The sequence below is a fragment of the Ambystoma mexicanum genome, chromosome 12 (assembly GCF_040938575.1).
Source record: "Ambystoma mexicanum isolate Mex_15411 chromosome 12, UKY_AmexF1_1, whole genome shotgun sequence".
Classification (NCBI taxonomy): domain Eukaryota; kingdom Metazoa; phylum Chordata; class Amphibia; order Caudata; family Ambystomatidae; genus Ambystoma; species Ambystoma mexicanum.
The window spans coordinates 1,247,491,162-1,247,517,446 of NC_090936.1; positions in this window are offsets into that span (position 1 = coordinate 1,247,491,162).

A 26,285-nucleotide genomic window follows, 5' to 3' on the forward strand; every position below is an offset into this window, starting at 1 on the left:
AATCATGAAAATAGCATTGCATCACATCTATACAGAATCATGAAGATTAGCATTGTGTCACATCTATACAGAACCATGAAGATTAGCATTGTGTCACATGTAGAAAGCATTGTGAAGATTAGCATTGCATCACATCTAGACAGAATCATGAAGATTAGCATTGTGTCACATCTAGACAGAACAAAGAAGATTAGCATTGCGTCACATCTAGACAGAATCATGAAAATAGCATTGCATCACATCTAGACAGAATCATGAAGATTAGCATTGTGTCACATCTAGACAGAATCATGAAGATTAGCATTGCATCACATCTAGACAGAAGCATGAAGATTGGCATTGTGTCACATCTAGACAGAATCATGAAGATTAGCACTGTGTCACATCTAGACAGAATCATGAAAATAGCTTTGCATCACATCTAGACAGAATCATGAAGATTAGCATTGTGTCACATCTAGACAGAATCATGAAGATTAGCACTGTGTCACATCTAGACAGAATCATGAAAATAGCTTTGCATCACATCTAGACAGAATCATGAAGATTAGCACTGTGTCACATCTAGACAGAATCATGAAAATAGCTTTGCATCACATCTAGACAGAATCATGAAGATTAGCATTGTGTCACATCTAGACAGAAGCATGAAGATTAGCACTGTGTCACATCTAGACAGAATCATGAAAATAGCATTGCATCACATCTAGACAGAATCGTGAAGATTCGCATTGTGTCACATGTAGACAGAATTGTGAAGATTAGCATTGCATCACATCTAGACAGCATTGTGAAGATTAGATTGCGTCCCATCTAGACAGCATTGTGTAGATTAGCATTGTGTCACATCTAGACCGCATTGTGAAGATTAGCATTGCGTCACATCTAGACAGAATCGTGAAGATTAGCATTGCATCACATCTAGACAGAATCATAAGGATTAGCTTGTGTCACATCTAGACAGAATCATGAAAATAGCTTTGCATTACATCTAGACAGAATCATGAAGATTAGCATTGTGTCACATCTAGACAGAATCATGAAGATTAGCATTGTGTCACATCTAGACAGCATTGTGAAGATTAGCATTGCATCACATCTAGACAGAATCATGAAGATTAGCATTGTGTCACATCTAGACAGAATCATGAAAATTAGCATTGCGTCACATCTAGACAGAATCGTGAAGATAAGCATTGCATCACCTCTAGATAGCATTGTGAAGATTAGCATTGCGTCACATCTAGACAGAAACATGAAGATTAGCATTGTGTCACATCTAGACACATTGTGAAGATTAGATTGCATCACATCTAGACAGCATTGTGAAGATTAGCATTGTCTCACATCTAGACAGCATTGTGAAGATGAGCATTGCATCACATCTAGACAGAATTGTGAAGATTAGCATTGCATCACATCTAGACAGAATCATGAAGATTAGCATTGTGTGACATCTAGACAGAAACATGAAGATTAGCATTGCGTCACATCTACACAGAATCATGAAAATAGCATTGCATCACAGCTAGACAGAATCATGAAGATTAGCTTTGTGTCACGTCTAGACAGAATCATGAAGATTAGCATTGCATCACATCTAGACAGCATTGTGAAGATTAGATTGCGTCACATCGAGACAGAATTGTGAAGATCAGCATTGCATCACATCTAGACAGAATCATGAAGATTAGCATTGTGTCACATCTAGACAGAATCATGAAGATTAGCATTGTGTCACATCTGGACAGAATCATGAAGATTAGCATTGTGTCACATCTAGACAGAATCATGAAGATTAGCATTTTGTCACATCTAGACAGCATTGTGAAGATTAGCATTGCGTCACATCTAGACAGAATCATGAAGATTAGCATTGTGTCACATCTAGACAGAATCATGAAGATTAGCATTTTGTCACATCTAGACAGCATTGTGAAGATTAGCCTTGTGTCACATCTAGACAGAATCATGAAGATTAGCATTGCGTCACATCTAGACAGAATCATGAAAATAGCATTGCATCACATCTATACAGAATCATGAAGATTAGCATTGTGTCACATCTATACAGAACCATGAAGATTAGCATTGTGTCACATGTAGAAAGCATTGTGAAGATTAGCATTGCATCACATCTAGACAGAATCATGAAGATTAGCATTGTGTCACATCTAGACAGAACAAAGAAGATTAGCATTGCGTCACATCTAGACAGAATCATGAAAATAGCATTGCATCACATCTAGACAGAATCATGAAGATTAACATTGTGTCACATCTAGACAGAATCATGAAGATTAGCATTGCATCACATCTAGACAGAAGCATGAAGATTGGCATTGTGTCACATCTAGACAGAATCATGAAGATTAGCACTGTGTCACATCTAGACAGAATCATGAAAATAGCTTTGCATCACATCTAGACAGAATCATGAAGATTAGCATTGTGTCACATCTAGACAGAATCATGAAGATTAGCACTGTGTCACATCTAGACAGAATCATGAAAATAGCTTTGCATCACATCTAGACAGAACCATGAAGATTAGCACTGTGTCACATCTAGACAGAATCATGAAAATAGCTTTGCATCACATCTAGACAGAATCATGAAGATTAGCATTGTGTCACATCTAGACAGAAGCATGAAGATTAGCACTGTGTCACATCTAGACAGAATCATGAAAATAGCATTGCATCACATCTAGACAGAATCGTGAAGATTCGCATTGTGTCACATGTAGACAGAATTGTGAAGATTAGCATTGCATCACATCTAGACAGCATTGTGAAGATTAGCATTGCATCAAATCTAGACAGAATCATGAAGATTAGCATTGTGTCACATCTAGACAGAATCATGAAGATTAGCATTGCATCACATCTAGACAGCATTGTGAAGATTAGATTGCGTCACATCTAGACAGAATTGTGAAGATCAGCATTGCATCACATCTAGACAGAATCATGAAGATTAGCATTGTGTCACATCTGGACAGAATCATGAAGATTAGCATTGTGTCACATCTAGACAGAATCATGAAGATTAGCATTTTGTCACATCTAGACAGCATTGTGAAGATTAGCATTGCGTCACATCTAGACAGAATCATGAAGATTAGCCTTGTGTCACATCTAGACAGAATCATGAAGATTAGCATTGCGTCACATGTAGACAGAATCATGAAAATAGCATTGCATCACATCTATACAGAATCATGAAGATTAGCATTGTGTCACATCTATACAGAACCATGAAGATTAGCATTGTGTCACATGTAGAAAGCATTGTGAAGATTAGCATTGCATCACATCTAGACAGAATCATGAAGATTAGCATTGTGTCACATCTAGACAGAACAAAGAAGATTAGCATTGCGTCACATCTAGACAGAATCATGAAAATAGCATTGCATCACATCTAGACAGAATCATGAAGATTAGCATTGTGTCACATCTAGACAGAATCATGAAGATTAGCATTGCATCACATCTAGACAGAAGCATGAAGATTGGCATTGTGTCACATCTAGACAGAATCATGAAGATTAGCACTGTGTCACATCTAGACAGAATCATGAAAATAGCTTTGCATCACATCTAGACAGAATCATGAAGATTAGCATTGTGTCACATCTAGACAGAATCATGAAGATTAGCACTGTGTCACATCTAGACAGAATCATGAAAATAGCTTTGCATCACATCTAGACAGAATCATGAAGATTAGCACTGTGTCACATCTAGACAGAATCATGAAAATAGCTTTGCATCACATCTAGACAGAATCATGAAGATTAGCATTGTGTCACATCTAGACAGAAGCATGAAGATTAGCACTGTGTCACATCTAGACAGAATCATGAAAATAGCATTGCATCACATCTAGACAGAATCGTGAAGATTCGCATTGTGTCACATGTAGACAGAATTGTGAAGATTAGCATTGCATCACATCTAGACAGCATTGTGAAGATTAGATTGCGTCCCATCTAGACAGCATTGTGTAGATTAGCAGTGTGTCACATCTAGACCGCATTGTGAAGATTAGCATTGCGTCACATCTAGACAGAATCGTGAAGATTAGCATTGCATCACATCTAGACAGAATCATAAGGATTAGCTTGTGTCACATCTAGACAGAATCATGAAAATAGCTTTGCATTACATCTAGACAGAATCATGAAGATTAGCATTGTGTCACATATAGACAGAATCATGAAGATTAGCATTGTGTCACATCTAGACAGCATTGTGAAGATTAGCATTGCATCACATCTAGACAGAATCATGAAGATTAGCATTGTGTCACATCTAGACAGAATCATGAAAATTAGCATTGCGTCACATGTAGACAGAATCATGAAAATAGCATTGCATCACATCTAGATAGCATTGTGAAGATTAGCATTGCGTCACATCTAGACAGAAACATGAAGATTAGCATTGTGTCACATCTAGACACATTGTGAAGATTAGATTGCATCACATCTAGACAGCATTGTGAAGATTAGCATTGTCTCACATCTAGACAGAAACATGAAGATTAGCATTGCATCACATCTAGACAGAATTGTGAAGATTAGCATTGCATCACATCTAGACAGAATCATGAAGATTAGCATTGCGTCACATCTACACAGAATCATGAAAATAGCATTGCATCACAGCTAGACAGAATCATGAAGATTAGCATTGTGTCACATGTAGACAGAATTGTGAAGATTAGCATTACATCACATCTAGACAGAATTGTGAAGATTAGCATTGCATCACATCTAGACAGAATCATGAAGATAGCATTGTGTCACATCTAGACAGCATTGTGAAGATTAGCATTGCATCACATCTAGACAGCATTGTGAAGATTAGCATTGTGTCACATCTAGACAGCATTGTGAAGATTAGCATTGCCTCACATCTAGACAGAATTATGAAAATAGCATTGCATCACATCTAGACAGAATCATGAAGATAGCATTGCGTCACATCTAGACAGCATTGTGAAGATTAGCATTGCATCACATCTAGACAGCATTGTGAAGATTAGCATTGTGTCACATCTAGACAGCATTGTGAAGATTAGCATTGCGTCACATCTAGACAGAATTATGAAAATAGCATTGCATCATATCTAGACAGAATTGTGAAGATTAGCATTGCATCACATCTAGACAGAATCATGAGGATAGCATTGTCTCACATCTAGACAGCATTGTGAAGATTAGCATTGCATCACATCTAGACAGAATTGTGAAGATCAGCATTGCATCACATCTAGACAGAATCATGAGGATTAGCCTGTGTCACATCTAGACAGAATCATGAAAATAGCTTTGCATCACATCTAGACAGAATCATGAAGATTAGCATTGTGTCACATCTAGACAGAAACATGAAGATTAGCATTGTGTCACATCTAGACAGAATCATGAAGATTAGCATTGTGTCACATCTAGACAGCATTGTGAAGATTAGCATTGCATCACATGTAGACAGAATCATGAAGATTAGCATTGTGTCACATCTAGACAGAATCAGGAAGATTAGCATTGTGTCACATGTAGACAGAATCATGAAAATAGCATTGCATCACATCTAGACAGAATGATGAAGATTAGCATTGTGTCACATCTAGACAGAAACATGAAGATTAGCATTGTGTCACATCTAGACATAATCATGAAGATTAGCATTGTGTCACATCTAGACAGCATTGTGAAGATTAGCATTGCATCACATCTAGACAGAATCATGAAGATTAGCATTGTGTCACATCTAGACAGAATCATGAAGATTAGCATTGTTTCACATCTATACAGAATCATGAAGATTAGCATTGTGTCACATGTAGAAAGCATTGTGAAGATTAGCATTGCATCACATCTAGACAGAATCATGAAGATAGCATCGCGTCACATCTAGACAGCATTGTGAAGATAGCATTGTGTCACATGTAGACAGCATTGTGAAGATTAGCATTGCGTCACATCTAGACAGAATTATGAAGATAGCATTGCGTCACATCTAGACAGCATTGTGAAGATTAGCATTGCATCACATCTAGACAGCATTGTGAAGATTAGCATTGCGTCACATCTAGAAAGAATCATGCAGATTAGCATTGCGTCACATCTAGACAGAATCATGAAAATAGCATTGCATCACATCTAGACAGAATCGTGAAGATTCGCATTGTGTCACATCTAGACAGAATTGTGAAGATTTGCATTGCATCATATCTAGACAGAATTGTGAAGATTAGCATTGCATCACATCTAGACAGAATCATCAAGATAGCATTGTCTCACATCTAGACAGCATTGTGAAGATTAGCATTGCATCACATCTAGACAGAATCATGAAGATTAGCATTGTGTCACATCTAGACATAATCATGAAGATTAGCATTGTGTCACATCTAGACAGCATTGTGAAGATTAGCATTGCATCACATCTAGACAGAATCATGAAGATTAGCATTGTGTCACATCTAGACAGAATCATGAAGATTAGCATTGTTTCACATCTATACAGAATCATGAAGATTAGCATTGTGTCACATGTAGAAAGCATTGTGAAGATTAGCATTGCATCACATCTAGACAGAATCATGAAGATAGCATCGCGTCACATCTAGACAGCATTGTGAAGATAGCATTGTGTCACATGTAGACAGCATTGTGAAGATTAGCATTGCGTCACATCTAGACAGAATTATGAAGATAGCATTGCGTCACATCTAGACAGCATTGTGAAGATTAGCATTGCATCACATCTAGACAGCATTGTGAAGATTAGCATTGCGTCACATCTAGAAAGAATCATGCAGATTAGCATTGCGTCACACCTAGACAGAATCATGAAAATAGCATTGCATCACATCTAGACAGAATCATGAAGATTAGCATTGTGTCACATCTAGACAGAATCATGAAGATTAGCATTGCATCACATCTAGACAGAAGCATGAAGATTAGCATTGTGTCACATCTAGACAGAATCATGAAGATTAGCACTGTGTCACATCTAGACAGAATCATGAAAATAGCTTTGCATCACATCTAGACAGAATCATGAAGATTAGCATTGTGTCACATCTAGACAGAATCATAAAGATTAGCATTGTGTCACATCTAGACAGAATCATGAAGATTAGCATTGTGTCACATCTAGTCAGCATTGTAAAGATTAGCATTGCATCACATCTATACAGAATTATGAAGATTAGCATTGTGTCACATCTAGACAGAATCATCAAGATAGCATTGTCTCACATCTAGACAGCATTGTGAAGATTAGCATTGCATCACATCTAGACAGAATCATGAAGATTAGCATTGTGTCACATCTAGACAGAATCATGAAGATTAGCATTGTGTCACATCTAGACAGCATTGTGAAGATTAGCATTGCATCACATCTAGACAGAATCATGAAGATTAGCATTGTGTCACATGTAAAAAGCATTGTGAAGATTAGCATTGCATCACATCTAGACAGTATCATGAAGATTAGCATTGTGTCACATCTAGACAGAATAATGAAGATTAGCATTGCGTCACATCTAGACAGAATCATGAAAATAGCATTGCATCACATCTAGACAGAATCATGAAGATTAGCATTGTGTCACATCTAGACAGAATCATGAAGATTAGCATTGCATCACATCTAGACAGAAGCATGAAGATTAGCATTGTGTCACATCTAGACAGAATCATGAAGATTAGCACTGTGTCACATCTAGACAGAATCATGAAAATAGCTTTGCATCACATCTAGACAGAATCATGAAGATTAGCATTGTGTCACATCTAGACAGAATCATAAAGATTAGCATTGTGTCACATCTAGACAGAATCATGAAGATTAGCATTGTGTCACATCTAGTCAGCATTGTAAAGATTAGCATTGCATCACATCTATACAGAATTATGAAGATTAGCATTGTGTCACATCTAGACAGCATTGTGAAGATTAGCATTGCATCACATCTAAACAGAATCATAAGGCTTAGCCTGTGTCACATCTAGACAGAATCATGAAAATAGCTTTGCATTATATCTAGACAGAATCATGAAGATTAGCATTGTGTCACATCTAGACAGAATAATGAAGATTAGCATTGTGTCACATCTAGACAGCATTGTGAAGATTTGCATTGCATCACATCTAGACAGAATCATGAAGATTAGCACTGTGTCACATCTAGAGAGAATCATGAAAATAGCATTGCATCACATCTAGACAGAGTCATGAAGATTAGCATTGTGTCACATCTATACAGAATCATGAAGATTAGCATTGTGTCACATGTAGAAAGCATTGTGAAGATTAGCATTGCATCACATCTAGACAGAATCATGAAGATAGCACTGCGTCACATCTAGACAGCATTGTGAAGATGAGCATTGCATCACATCTAGACAGCATTGTGAAGATTAGATTGCGTCACATCTAGACAGCATTGTGAAGATTAGCATTGCGTCACATCTAGACAGAATCATGAAGATTAGCATTGCGTCACATCTAGACAGAATCATGAAAATAGCATTGCATCACATCTAGACAGAATCGTGAAGATTCGCATTGTGTCACATCTAGACAGAATCGTGAAGATTAGCATTGCATCACATCTAGACAGAATCATGAAGATTAGCATTGTGTGACATCTAGACAGAATCATGAAGATTAGCATTGCGTCACATCTAGACAGAATCATGAAAATAGCATTGCTTCCCATCTAGACAGAATCATGAAGATTAGCATTTTGTCACATCTAGACAGCATTGTGAAGATTAGCCTTGTGTCACATCTAGACAGAATCATGAAGATTAGCATTGCGTCACATCTAGACAGAATCATGAAAATAGCATTGCATCACATCTATACAGAATCATGAAGATTAGCATTGTGTCACATCTATACAGAACCATGAAGATTAGCATTGTGTCACATGTAGAAAGCATTGTGAAGATTAGCATTGCATCACATCTAGACAGAATCATGAAGATTAGCATTGTGTCACATCTAGACAGAACAAAGAAGATTAGCATTGCGTCACATCTAGACAGAATCATGAAAATAGCATTGCATCACATCTAGACAGAATCATGAAGATTAACATTGTGTCACATCTAGACAGAATCATGAAGATTAGCATTGCATCACATCTAGACAGAAGCATGAAGATTGGCATTGTGTCACATCTAGACAGAATCATGAAGATTAGCACTGTGTCACATCTAGACAGAATCATGAAAATAGCTTTGCATCACATCTAGACAGAATCATGAAGATTAGCATTGTGTCACATCTAGACAGAATCATGAAGATTAGCACTGTGTCACATCTAGACAGAATCATGAAAATAGCTTTGCATCACATCTAGACAGAACCATGAAGATTAGCACTGTGTCACATCTAGACAGAATCATGAAAATAGCTTTGCATCACATCTAGACAGAATCATGAAGATTAGCATTGTGTCACATCTAGACAGAAGCATGAAGATTAGCACTGTGTCACATCTAGACAGAATCATGAAAATAGCATTGCATCACATCTAGACAGAATCGTGAAGATTCGCATTGTGTCACATGTAGACAGAATTGTGAAGATTAGCATTGCATCACATCTAGACAGCATTGTGAAGATTAGCATTGCATCAAATCTAGACAGAATCATGAAGATTAGCATTGTGTCACATCTAGACAGAATCATGAAGATTAGCATTGCATCACATCTAGACAGCATTGTGAAGATTAGATTGCGTCACATCTAGACAGAATTGTGAAGATCAGCATTGCATCACATCTAGACAGAATCATGAAGATTAGCATTGTGTCACATCTGGACAGAATCATGAAGATTAGCATTGTGTCACATCTAGACAGAATCATGAAGATTAGCATTTTGTCACATCTAGACAGCATTGTGAAGATTAGCATTGCGTCACATCTAGACAGAATCATGAAGATTAGCCTTGTGTCACATCTAGACAGAATCATGAAGATTAGCATTGCGTCACATGTAGACAGAATCATGAAAATAGCATTGCATCACATCTATACAGAATCATGAAGATTAGCATTGTGTCACATCTATACAGAACCATGAAGATTAGCATTGTGTCACATGTAGAAAGCATTGTGAAGATTAGCATTGCATCACATCTAGACAGAATCATGAAGATTAGCATTGTGTCACATCTAGACAGAACAAAGAAGATTAGCATTGCGTCACATCTAGACAGAATCATGAAAATAGCATTGCATCACATCTAGACAGAATCATGAAGATTAGCATTGTGTCACATCTAGACAGAATCATGAAGATTAGCATTGCATCACATCTAGACAGAAGCATGAAGATTGGCATTGTGTCACATCTAGACAGAATCATGAAGATTAGCACTGTGTCACATCTAGACAGAATCATGAAAATAGCTTTGCATCACATCTAGACAGAATCATGAAGATTAGCATTGTGTCACATCTAGACAGAATCATGAAGATTAGCACTGTGTCACATCTAGACAGAATCATGAAAATAGCTTTGCATCACATCTAGACAGAATCATGAAGATTAGCACTGTGTCACATCTAGACAGAATCATGAAAATAGCTTTGCATCACATCTAGACAGAATCATGAAGATTAGCATTGCGTCACATCTAGACAGCATTGTGAAGATTAGCATTGCATCACATCTAGACAGCATTGTGAAGATTAGCATTGCGTCACATCTAGAAAGAATCATGCAGATTAGCATTGCGTCACATCTAGACAGAATCATGAAAATAGCATTGCATCACATCTAGACAGAATCGTGAAGATTCGCATTGTGTCACATCTAGACAGAATTGTGAAGATTAGCATTGCATCATATCTAGACAGAATTGTGAAGATTAGCATTGCATCACATCTAGACAGAATCATCAAGATAGCATTGTCTCACATCTAGACAGCATTGTGAAGATTAGCATTGCATCACATCTAGACAGAATCATGAAGATTAGCATTGTGTCACATCTAGACAGAATCATGAAGATTAGCATTGTGTCACATCTAGACAGCATTGTGAAGATTAGCATTGCATCACATCTAGACAGAATCATGAAGATTAGCATTGTGTCACATGTAAAAAGCATTGTGAAGATTAGCATTGCATCACATCTAGACAGTATCATGAAGATTAGCATTGTGTCACATCTAGACAGAATAATGAAGATTAGCATTGCGTCACATCTAGACAGAATCATGAAAATAGCATTGCATCACATCTAGACAGAATCATGAAGATTAGCATTGTGTCACATCTAGACAGAATCATGAAGATTAGCATTGCATCACATCTAGACAGAAGCATGAAGATTAGCATTGTGTCACATCTAGACAGAATCATGAAGATTAGCACTGTGTCACATCTAGACAGAATCATGAAAATAGCTTTGCATCACATCTAGACAGAATCATGAAGATTAGCATTGTGTCACATCTAGACAGAATCATAAAGATTAGCATTGTGTCACATCTAGACAGAATCATGAAGATTAGCATTGTGTCACATCTAGTCAGCATTGTAAAGATTAGCATTGCATCACATCTATACAGAATTATGAAGATTAGCATTGTGTCACATCTAGACAGCATTGTGAAGATTAGCATTGCATCACATCTAAACAGAATCATAAGGCTTAGCCTGTGTCACATCTAGACAGAATCATGAAAATAGCTTTGCATTATATCTAGACAGAATCATGAAGATTAGCATTGTGTCACATCTAGACAGAATAATGAAGAGTAGCATTGTGTCACATCTAGACAGCATTGTGAAGATTTGCATTGCATCACATCTAGACAGAATCATGAAGATTAGCACTGTGTCACATCTAGAGAGAATCATGAAAATAGCATTGCATCACATCTAGACAGAGTCATGAAGATTAGCATTGTGTCACATCTATACAGAATCATGAAGATTAGCATTGTGTCACATGTAGAAAGCATTGTGAAGATTAGCATTGCATCACATCTAGACAGAATCATGAAGATAGCACTGCGTCACATCTAGACAGCATTGTGAAGATGAGCATTGCATCACATCTAGACAGCATTGTGAAGATTAGATTGCGTCACATCTAGACAGCATTGTGAAGATTAGCATTGCGTCACATCTAGACAGAATCATGAAGATTAGCATTGCGTCACATCTAGACAGAATCATGAAAATAGCATTGCATCACATCTAGACAGAATCGTGAAGATTCGCATTGTGTCACATCTAGACAGAATCGTGAAGATTAGCATTGCATCACATCTAGACAGAATCATGAAGATTAGCATTGTGTGACATCTAGACAGAATCATGAAGATTAGCATTGCGTCACATCTAGACAGAATCATGAAAATAGCATTGCTTCCCATCTAGACAGAATCATGAAGATTAGCATTTTGTCACATCTAGACAGCATTGTGAAGATTAGCCTTGTGTCACATCTAGACAGAATCATGAAGATTAGCATTGCGTCACATCTAGACAGAATCATGAAAATAGCATTGCATCACATCTATACAGAATCATGAAGATTAGCATTGTGTCACATCTATACAGAACCATGAAGATTAGCATTGTGTCACATGTAGAAAGCATTGTGAAGATTAGCATTGCATCACATCTAGACAGAATCATGAAGATTAGCATTGTGTCACATCTAGACAGAACAAAGAAGATTAGCATTGCGTCACATCTAGACAGAATCATGAAAATAGCATTGCATCACATCTAGACAGAATCATGAAGATTAACATTGTGTCACATCTAGACAGAATCATGAAGATTAGCATTGCATCACATCTAGACAGAAGCATGAAGATTGGCATTGTGTCACATCTAGACAGAATCATGAAGATTAGCACTGTGTCACATCTAGACAGAATCATGAAAATAGCTTTGCATCACATCTAGACAGAATCATGAAGATTAGCATTGTGTCACATCTAGACAGAATCATGAAGATTAGCACTGTGTCACATCTAGACAGAATCATGAAAATAGCTTTGCATCACATCTAGACAGAACCATGAAGATTAGCACTGTGTCACATCTAGACAGAATCATGAAAATAGCTTTGCATCACATCTAGACAGAATCATGAAGATTAGCATTGTGTCACATCTAGACAGAAGCATGAAGATTAGCACTGTGTCACATCTAGACAGAATCATGAAAATAGCATTGCATCACATCTAGACAGAATCGTGAAGATTCGCATTGTGTCACATGTAGACAGAATTGTGAAGATTAGCATTGCATCACATCTAGACAGCATTGTGAAGATTAGCATTGCATCAAATCTAGACAGAATCATGAAGATTAGCATTGTGTCACATCTAGACAGAATCATGAAGATTAGCATTGCATCACATCTAGACAGCATTGTGAAGATTAGATTGCGTCACATCTAGACAGAATTGTGAAGATCAGCATTGCATCACATCTAGACAGAATCATGAAGATTAGCATTGTGTCACATCTGGACAGAATCATGAAGATTAGCATTGTGTCACATCTAGACAGAATCATGAAGATTAGCATTTTGTCACATCTAGACAGCATTGTGAAGATTAGCATTGCGTCACATCTAGACAGAATCATGAAGATTAGCCTTGTGTCACATCTAGACAGAATCATGAAGATTAGCATTGCGTCACATGTAGACAGAATCATGAAAATAGCATTGCATCACATCTATACAGAATCATGAAGATTAGCATTGTGTCACATCTATACAGAACCATGAAGATTAGCATTGTGTCACATGTAGAAAGCATTGTGAAGATTAGCATTGCATCACATCTAGACAGAATCATGAAGATTAGCATTGTGTCACATCTAGACAGAACAAAGAAGATTAGCATTGCGTCACATCTAGACAGAATCATGAAAATAGCATTGCATCACATCTAGACAGAATCATGAAGATTAGCATTGTGTCACATCTAGACAGAATCATGAAGATTAGCATTGCATCACATCTAGACAGAAGCATGAAGATTGGCATTGTGTCACATCTAGACAGAATCATGAAGATTAGCACTGTGTCACATCTAGACAGAATCATGAAAATAGCTTTGCATCACATCTAGACAGAATCATGAAGATTAGCATTGTGTCACATCTAGACAGAATCATGAAGATTAGCACTGTGTCACATCTAGACAGAATCATGAAAATAGCTTTGCATCACATCTAGACAGAAGCATGAAGATTAGCATTGTGTCACATCTAGACAGAATCATGAAGATTAGCACTGTGTCACATCTAGACAGAATCATGAAAATAGCTTTGCATCACATCTAGACAGAATCATGAAGATTAGCATTGTGTCACATCTAGACAGAATCATAAAGATTAGCATTGTGTCACATCTAGACAGAATCATGAAGATTAGCATTGTGTCACATCTAGTCAGCATTGTAAAGATTAGCATTGCATCACATCTATACAGAATTATGAAGATTAGCATTGTGTCACATCTAGACAGCATTGTGAAGATTAGCATTGCATCACATCTAAACAGAATCATAAGGCTTAGCCTGTGTCACATCTAGACAGAATCATGAAAATAGCTTTGCATTATATCTAGACAGAATCATGAAGATTAGCATTGTGTCACATCTAGACAGAATAATGAAGATTAGCATTGTGTCACATCTAGACAGCATTGTGAAGATTTGCATTGCATCACATCTAGACAGAATCATGAAGATTAGCACTGTGTCACATCTAGAGAGAATCATGAAAATAGCATTGCATCACATCTAGACAGAGTCATGAAGATTAGCATTGTGTCACATCTATACAGAATCATGAAGATTAGCATTGTGTCACATGTAGAAAGCATTGTGAAGATTAGCATTGCATCACATCTAGACAGAATCATGAAGATAGCACTGCGTCACATCTAGACAGCATTGTGAAGATGAGCATTGCATCACATCTAGACAGCATTGTGAAGATTAGATTGCGTCACATCTAGACAGCATTGTGAAGATTAGCATTGCGTCACATCTAGACAGAATCATGAAGATTAGCATTGCGTCACATCTAGACAGAATCATGAAAATAGCATTGCATCACATCTAGACAGAATCGTGAAGATTCGCATTGTGTCACATCTAGACAGAATCGTGAAGATTAGCATTGCATCACATCTAGACAGAATCATGAAGATTAGCATTGTGTGACATCTAGACAGAATCATGAAGATTAGCATTGCGTCACATCTAGACAGAATCATGAAAATAGCATTGCTTCCCATCTAGACAGAATCATGAAGATTAGCATTGTGTCACATCTATACAGAACCATGAAGATTAGCATTGTGTCACATGTAGAAAGCATTGTGAAGATTAGCATTGCATCACATCTAGACAGAATCATGAAGATTAGCATTGTGTCACATCTAGACAGAACAAAGAAGATTAGCATTGCGTCACATCTAGACAGAATCATGAAAATAGCATTGCATCACATCTAGACAGAATCATGAAGATTAACATTGTGTCACATCTAGACAGAATCATGAAGATTAGCATTGCATCACATCTAGACAGAAGCATGAAGATTGGCATTGTGTCACATCTAGACAGAATCATGAAGATTAGCACTGTGTCACATCTAGACAGAATCATGAAAATAGCTTTGCATCACATCTAGACAGAATCATGAAGATTAGCATTGTGTCACATCTAGACAGAATCATGAAGATTAGCACTGTGTCACATCTAGACAGAATCATGAAAATAGCTTTGCATCACATCTAGACAGAACCATGAAGATTAGCACTGTGTCACATCTAGACAGAATCATGAAAATAGCTTTGCATCACATCTAGACAGAATCATGAAGATCAGCATTGTGTCACATCTAGACAGAAGCATGAAGATTAGCACTGTGTCACATCTAGACAGAATCATGAAAATAGCATTGCATCACATCTAGACAGAATCGTGAAGATTCGCATTGTGTCACATGTAGACAGAATTGTGAAGATTAGCATTGCATCACATCTAGACAGCATTGTGAAGATTAGCATTGCATCAAATCTAGACAGAATCATGAAGATTAGCATTGTGTCACATCTAGACAGAATCATGAAGATTAGCATTGCATCACATCTAGACAGCATTGTGAAGATTAGATTGCGTCACATCTAGACAGAATTGTGAAGATCAGCATTGCATCACATCTAGACAGAATCATGAAGATTAGCATTGTGTCACATCTGGACAGAATCATGAAGATTAGCATTGTGTCACATCTAGACAGAAACATGAAGATTAGCATTTTGTCACATCTAGACAGCATTGTGAAGATTAGCATTGCGTCACATCTAGACAGAATCATGAAGATTAGCCTTGTGTCACATCTAGACAGAATCATGAAGATTAGCATTGCATCACATGTAGACAGAATCATGAAAATAGCATTGCATCACATCTATACAGAATCATGAAGATTAGCATTGTGTCACATCTATACAGAACCATGAAGATTAGCATTGTGTCACATGTAGAAAGCATTGTGAAGATTAGCATTGCATCACATCTAGACAGAATCATGAAGATTAGCATTGTGTCACATCTAGACAGAACAAAGAAGATTAGCATTGCGTCACATCTAGACAGAATCATGAAAATAGCATTGCATCACATCTAGACAGAATCATGAAGATTAGCATTGTGTCACATCTAGACAGAATCATGAAGATTAGCATTGCATCACATCTAGACAGAAGCATGAAGATTGGCATTGTGTCACATCTAGACAGAATCATGAAGATTAGCACTGTGTCACATCTAGACAGAATCATGAAAATAGCTTTGCATCACATCTAGACAGAATCATGAAGATTAGCATTGTGTCACATCTAGACAGAATCATGAAGATTAGCACTGTGTCACATCTAGACAGAATCATGAAAATAGCTTTGCATCACATCTAGACAGAATCATGAAGATTAGCACTGTGTCACATCTAGACAGAATCATGAAAATAGCTTTGCATCACATCTAGACAGAATCATGAAGATTAGCATTGTGTCACATCTAGACAGAAGCATGAAGATTAGCACTGTGTCACATCTAGACAGAATCATGAAAATAGCATTGCATCACATCTAGACAGAATCGTGAAGATTCGCATTGTGTCACATGTAGACAGAATTGTGAAGATTAGCATTGCATCACATCTAGACAGCATTGTGAAGATTAGATTGCGTCCCATCTAGACAGCATTGTGTAGATTAGCAGTGTGTCACATCTAGACCGCATTGTGAAGATTAGCATTGCGTCACATCTAGACAGAATCGTGAAGATTAGCATTGCATCACATCTAGACAGAATCATAAGGATTAGCGTGTGTCACATCTAGACAGAATCATGAAAATAGCTTTGCATTACATCTAGACAGAATCATGAAGATTAGCATTGTGTCACATCTAGACAGAATCATGAAGATTAGCATTGTGTCACATCTAGACAGCATTGTGAAGATTAGCATTGCATCACATCTAGACAGAATCATGAAGATTAGCATTGTGTCACATCTAGACAGAATCATGAAAATTAGCATTGCGTCACATGTAGACAGAATCATGAAAATAGCATTGCATCACATCTAGATAGCATTGTGAAGATTAGCATTGCGTCACATCTAGACAGAAACATGAAGATTAGCATTGTGTCACATCTAGACACATTGTGAAGATTAGATTGCATCACATCTAGACAGCATTGTGAAGATTAGCATTGTCTCACATCTAGACAGCATTGTGAAGATGAGCATTGCATCACATCTAGACAGAATTGTGAAGATTAGCATTGCATCACATCTAGACAGAATCATGAAGATTAGCATTGCGTCACATCTACACAGAATCATGAAAATAGCATTGCATCACAGCTAGACAGAATCATGAAGATTAGCATTGTGTCACATGTAGACAGAATTGTGAAGATTAGCATTGCATCACATCTAGACAGAATTGTGAAGATTAGCATTGCATCACATCTAGACAGAATCATGAAGATAGCATTGTGTCACATCTAGACAGCATTGTGAAGATTAGCATTGCATCACATCTAGACAGCATTGTGAAGATTAGCATTGTGTCACATCTAGACAGCATTGTGAAGATTAGCATTGCCTCACATCTAGACAGAATTATGAAAATAGCATTGCATCACATCTAGACAGAATCATGAAGATAGCATTGCGTCACATCTAGACAGCATTGTGAAGATTAGCATTGCATCACATCTAGACAACATTGTGAAGATTAGCATTGTGTCACATCTAGACAGCATTGTGAAGATTAGCATTGCGTCACATCTAGACAGAATTATGAAAATAGCATTGCATCATATCTAGACAGAATTGTGAAGATTAGCATTGCATCACATCTAGACAGAATCATGAGGATAGCATTGTCTCACATCTAGACAGCATTGTGAAGATTAGCATTGCATCACATCTAGACAGAATTGTGAAGATCAGCATTGCATCACATCTAGACAGAATCATGAGGATTAGCCTGTGTCACATCTAGACAGAATCATGAAAATAGCTTTGCATCACATCTAGACAGAATCATGAAGATTAGCATTGTGTCACATCTAGACAGAAACATGAAGATTAGCATTGTGTCACATCTAGACAGAATCATGAAGATTAGCATTGTGTCACATCTAGACAGCATTGTGAAGATTAGCATTGCATCACATGTAGACAGAATCATGAAGATTAGCATTGTGTCACATCTAGACAGAATCAGGAAGATTAGCATTGTGTCACATGTAGACAGAATCATGAAAATAGCATTGCATCACATCTAGACAGAATGATGAAGATTAGCATTGTGTCACATCTAAACAGAAACATGAAGATTAGCATTGTGTCACATCTAGACATAATCATGAAGATTAGCATTGTGTCACATCTAGACAGCATTGTGAAGATTAGCATTGCATCACATCTAGACAGAATCATGAAGATTAGCATTGTGTCACATCTAGACAGAATCATGAAGATTAGCATTGTTTCACATCTATACAGAATCATGAAGATTAGCATTGTGTCACATGTAGAAAGCATTGTGAAGATTAGCATTGCATCACATCTAGACAGAATCATGAAGATAGCATCGCGTCACATCTAGACAGCATAGTGAAGATAGCATTGTGTCACATGTAGACAGCATTGTGAAGATTAGCATTGCGTCACATCTAGACAGAATTATGAAGATAGCATTGCGTCACATCTAGACAGCATTGTGAAGATTAGCATTGCATCACATCTAGACAGCATTGTGAAGATTAGCATTGCGTCACATCTAGACAGAATCATGAAGATTAGCATTGCGTCACATCTAGACAGAATCATGAAAATAGCATTGCATCATATCTAGACAGAATTGTGAAGATTAGCATTGCATCACATCTAGACAGAATCATCAAGATAGCATTGTCTCACATCTAGACAGCATTGTGAAGATTAGCATTGCATCACATCTAGACAGAATCATGAAGATTAGCATTGTGTCACATCTAGACAGCATTGTGAAGATTAGCATTGCATCACATCTAGACAGAATCATGAAGATTAGCATTGTGTCACATCTAAAAAGCATTGTGAAGATTAGCATTGCATCACATCTAGACAGTATCATGAAGATTAGCATTGTGTCACATCTAGACAGAATAATGAAGATTAGCATTGCGTCACATCTAGACAGAATCATGAAAATAGCATTGCATCACATCTAGACAGAATCATGAAGATTAGCATTGTGTCACATCTAGACAGAATCATGAAGATTAGCATTGCATCACATCTAGACAGAAGCATGAAGATTAGCATTGTGTCACATCTAGACAGAATCATGAAGATTAGCACTGTGTCACATCTAGACAGAATCATGAAAATAGCTTTGCATCACATCTAGACAGAATCATGAAGATTAGCATTGTGTCACATCTAGACAGAATCATAAAGATTAGCATTGTGTCACATCTAGACAGAATCATGAAGATTAGCATTGTGTCACATCTAGTCAGCATTGTAAAGATTAGCATTGCATCACATCTATACAGAATTATGAAGATTAGCATTGTGTCACATCTAGACAGCATTGTGAAGATTAGCATTGCATCACATCTAAACAGAATCATAAGGCTTAGCCTGTGTCACATCTAGACAGAATCATGAAAATAGCTTTGCATTATATCTAGACAGAATCATGAAGATTAGCATTGTGTCACATCTAGACAGAATAATGAAGATTAGCATTGTGTCACATCTAGACAGCATTGTGAAGATTTGCATTGCATCACATCTAGACAGAATCATGAAGATTAGCACTGTGTCACATCTAGAGAGAATCATGAAAATAGCATTGCATCACATCTAGACAGAGTCATGAAGATTAGCATTGTGTCACATCTATACAGAATCATGAAGATTAGCATTGTGTCACATGTAGAAAGCATTGTGAAGATTAGCATTGCATCACATCTAGACAGAATCATGAAGATAGCACTGCGTCACATCTAGACAGCATTGTGAAGATGAGCATTGCATCACATCTAGACAGCATTGTGAAGATTAGATTGCGTCACATCTAGACAGCATTGTGAAGATTAGCATTGCGTCACATCTAGACAGAATCATGAAGATTAGCATTGCGTCACATCTAGACAGAATCATGAAAATAGCATTGCATCACATCTAGACAGAATCGTGAAGATTCGCATTGTGTCACATCTAGACAGAATCGTGAAGATTAGCATTGCATCACATCTAGACAGAATCATGAAGATTAGCATTGTGTGACATCTAGACAGAATCATGAAGATTAGCATTGCGTCACATCTAGACAGAATCATGAAAATAGCATTGCTTCCCATCTAGACAGAATCATGAAGATCAGCATTGTGTCACGTCTAGACAGAATCATGAAGATTAGCATTGCGTCACATCTAGACAGAATCATGAATATTAGCACTGTTTCACATCTAGACAGAATCATGAAGATTAGCATTGCGTCACATCTAGACAGAATCATGAAAATAGCATTGCATCACATCTAGACAGAAATGTGAAGATTCGCATTGTGTCACATCTAGACAGAATCATGAAGATTAGCATTGCGTCACATCTAAACAGCATTGTGAAGATTAGCATTGCATCACATCTAGGCAGAATCATGAAGATTAGCATTGTGTCACATCTAGACAGAATCATGAAGATTAGCATTGCATCACATCTAGACAGAATCATGAAAATAGCATTCCATCACATCTAGACAGAATCATGAAGATTAGCATTGCGTCACATCTTGACAGAATCATGAAAATAGCATTGCATCACATCTAGACAGAATCGTGAAGATTAGCATTGTGTCACATCTATACAGAAGCATGAAGATTAGCATTGTGTCACATGTAGACAGCATTGTGAAGATTAGCATTGCATCACATCTAGACAGAATCATGAAGATTAGCATTGTGTCACATCTAGACAGAATCATGAAAATAGCATTGCATCACATCTAGACAGAATCATGAAGATTAGCTTTGTGTCACATCTAGACAGAATCATGAAGATTAGCATTGCGTCACACCTAGACAGAATCATGAAGATTAGCATTGTGTCACATCTAGACAGAATTGTGAAGATTAGCATTGCATCACATCTAGACAGCATTGTGAAGATTAGATTGTGTCACATCTAGACAGCATTGTGTAGATTAGCATTGTGTCACATCTAGACAGCATTGTGTAGATTAGCATTGTGTCACATCTAGACAGCATTGTGAAGATTAGCATTGCGTCACATCTAGACATAATCATGAAGATTAGCATTGCGTCACATCTAGACAGAATCATGAAAATAGCATTGCATCACATCTAGACAGAATCGTGAAGATTCGCATTGTGTCACATCTAGACAGAATCGTGAAGATTAGCATTGCATCATATCTAGACAGAATTGTGAAGATTAGCATTGCATCACATCTAGACAGAATCATGAATATAGCATTGTCTCACATCTAGACAGCATTGTGAAGATTAGCATTGCATCACATCTAGACAGAATCATGAAGATTAGCATTGTGTGACATCTAGACAGAATCATGAAGATTAGCATTGCGTCACATCTAGACAGAATCATGAAAATAGCATTGCTTCACATCTAGACAGAAACATGAAGATCAGCATTGTGTCACGTCTAGACAGAATCATGAAGATTAGCATTGCGTCACATCTAGACAGAATCATGAAGATTAGCACTGTGTCACATCTAGACAGAATCATGAAGATTAGCATTGCGTCACATCTAGACAGAATCATGAAAATAGCATTGCATCACATCTAGACAGAATCGTGAAGATTCGCATTGTGTCACATCTAGACAGAATCATGAAGATTAGCATTGCGTCACATCTAAACAGCATTGTGAAGATTAGCATTGCATCACATCTAGGCAGAATCATGAAGATTAGCATTGTGTCACATCTAGACAGAATCATGAAGATTAGCATTGCATCACATCTAGACAGAATCATGAAAATAGCATTCCATCACATCTAGACAGAATCATGAAGATTAGCATTGCGTCACATCTTGACAGAATCATGAAAATAGCATTGCATCACATCTAGACAGAATCGTGAAGATTAGCATTGTGTCACATCTATACAGAAGCATGAAGATTAGCATTGTGTCACATGTGGACAGCATTGTGAAGATTAGCATTGCATCACATCTAGACAGAATCATGAAGATTAGCATTGTGTCACATCTAGACAGAATCATGAAAATAGCATTGCATCACATCTAGACAGAATCATGAAGATTAGCTTTGTGTCACATCTAGACAGAATCATGAAGATTAGCATTGCGTCACATCTAGACAGAATCATGAAAATAGCATTGCATCACATCTAGACAGAATCATGAAGATTAGCTTTGTGTCACATCTAGACAGAATCATGAAGATTAGCATTGCGTCACATCTAGACAGAATCATGAAAATAGCATTGCATCACATCTAGACAGAATCGTGAAGATTCGCATTGTGTCACATCTAGACAGAATTGTGAAGATTAGCATTGCATCATATCTAGACAGAATTGTGAAGATTAGCATTGCATCACATCTAGACAGAATCATCAAGATAGCATTGTCTCACATCTAGACAGCATTGTGAAGATTAGCATTGCATCACATCTAGACAGAATCATGAAGATTAGCATTGTGTCACATCTAGACAGAATCATGAAGATTAGCATTGTGTCACATCTAGACAGCATTGTGAAGATTAGCATTGCATCACATCTAGACAGAATCATGAAGATTAGCATTGTGTCACATGTAAAAAGCATTGTGAAGATTAGCATTGCATCACATCTAGACAGTATCATGAAGATTAGCATTGTGTCACATCTAGACAGAATAATGAAGATTAGCATTGCGTCACATCTAGACAGAATCATGAAAATAGCATTGCATCACATCTAGACAGAATCATGAAGATTAGCATTGTGTCACATCTAGACAGAATCATGAAGATTAGCATTGCATCACATCTAGACAGAAGCATGAAGATTAGCATTGTGTCACATCTAGACAGAATCATGAAGATTAGCACTGTGTCACATCTAGACAGAATCATGAAAATAGCTTTGCATCACATCTAGACAGAATCATGAAGATTAGCATTGTGTCACATCTAGACAGAATCATAAAGATTAGCATTGTGTCACATCTAGACAGAATCATGAAGATTAGCATTGTGTCACATCTAGTCAGCATTGTAAAGATTAGCATTGCATCACATCTATACAGAATTATGAAGATTAGCATTGTGTCACATCTAGACAGCATTGTGAAGATTAGCATTGCGTCACATCTAGACAGAATCATGAAGATTAGCACTGTGTCACATCTAGACAGAATCATGAAGATTAGCATTGCGTCACATCTAGACAGAATCATGAAAATAGCATTGCATCACATCTAGACAGAATCGTGAAGATTCGCATTGTGTCACATCTAGACAGAATCATGAAGATTAGCATTGCGTCACATCTAAACAGCATTGTGAAGATTAGAATTGCATCACATCTACGCATAATCATGAAGATTAGCATTGTGTCACATCTAGACAGAATCATGAAGATTAGCATTGCATCACATCTAGACAGAATCATGAAAATAGCATTCCATCACATCTAGACAGAATCATGAAGATTAGCATTGCGTCACATCTTGACAGAATCATGAAAATAGCATTGCATGACATCTAGACAGAATCGTGAAGATTAGCATTGTGTCACATCTATACAGAAGCATGAAGATTAGCATTGTGTCACATGTAGACAGCATTGTGAAGATTAGCATTGCATCACATCTAGACAGAATCATGAAGATTAGCATTGTGTCACATCTAGACAGAATCATGAAAATAGCATTGCATCACATCTAGACAGAATCATGAAGATTAGCTTTGTGTCACATCTAGACAGAATCATGAAGATTAGCATTGCATCACACCTAGACAGAATAATGAAGATTAGCATTGTGTCACATCTAGACAGAATTGTGAAGATTAGCATTGCATCACATCTAGACAGCATTGTGAAGATTAGATTGTGTCACATCTAGACAGCATTGTGTAGATTAGCATTGTGTCACATCTAGACAGCATTGTGTAGATTAGCATTGTGTCACATCTAGACAGCATTGTGAAGATTAGCATTGCGTCACATCTAGACATAATCATGAAGATTAGCATTGCGTCACATCTAGACAGAATCATGAAAATAGCATTGCATCACATCTAGACAGAATCGTGAAGATTCGCATTGTGTCACATCTAGACAGAATCGTGAAGATTAGCATTGCATCATATCTAGACAGAATTGTGAAGATTAGCATTGCATCACATCTAGACAGAATCATGAATATAGCATTGTCTCACATCTAGACAGCATTGTGAAGATTAGCATTGCATCACATCTAGACAGAATCATGAAGATTAGTATTGTGTGACATCTAGACAGAATCATGAAGATTAGCATTGCGTCACATCTAGACAGAATCATGAAAATAGCATTGCTTCACATCTAGACAGAATCATGAAGATCAGCATTGTGTCACGTCTAGACAGAATGATGAAGATTAGCATTGCGTCACATCTAGACAGAATCATGAAGATTAGCACTGTGTCACATCTAGACAGAATCATGAAGATTAGCATTGCGTCACATCTAGACAGAATCATGAAAATAGCATTGCATCACATCTAGACAGAATCGTGAAGATTCGCATTGTGTCACATCTACACAGAATCATGAAGATTAGCATTGCGTCACATCTAAACAGCATTGTGAAGATTAGCATTGCATCACATCTAGGCAGAATCATGAAGATTAGCATTGTGTCACATCTAGACAGAATCATGAAGATTAGCATTGCATCACATCTAGACAGAATCATGAAAATAGCATTCCATCACATCTAGACAGAATCATGAAGATTAGCATTGCGTCACATCTTGACAGAATCATGAAAATAGCATTGCATCACATCTAGACAGAATCGTGAAGATTAGCATTGTGTCACATCTATACAGAAGCATGAAGATTAGCATTGTGTCACATGTAGACAGCATTGTGAAGATTAGCATTGCATCACATCTAGACAGAATCATGAAGATTAGCATTGTGTCACATCTAGACAGAATCATGAAAATAGCATTGCATCACATCTAGACAGAATCATGAAGATTAGCTTTGTGTCACATCTAGACAGAATCATGAAGATTAGCATTGCGTCACACCTAGACAGAATCATGAAGATTAGCATTGTGTCACATCTAGACAGAATTGTGAAGATTAGCATTGCATCACATCTAGACAGCATTGTGAAGATTAGATTGTGTCACATCTAGACAGCATTGTGTAGATTAGCATTGTGTCACATCTAGACAGCATTGTGTAGATTAGCATTGTGTCACATCTAGACAGCATTGTGAAGATTAGCATTGTGTCACATCTAGACAGAATCATGAAGATTAGCATTGCATCACAGCTATACAGAATCATGAAGATTAGCATTGTGTCATATCTAGACAGCATTGTGAAGATTAGCATCGCATCACATCTGGACAGAATCATGAAGATTAGCATTGCGTCACATCTAGACA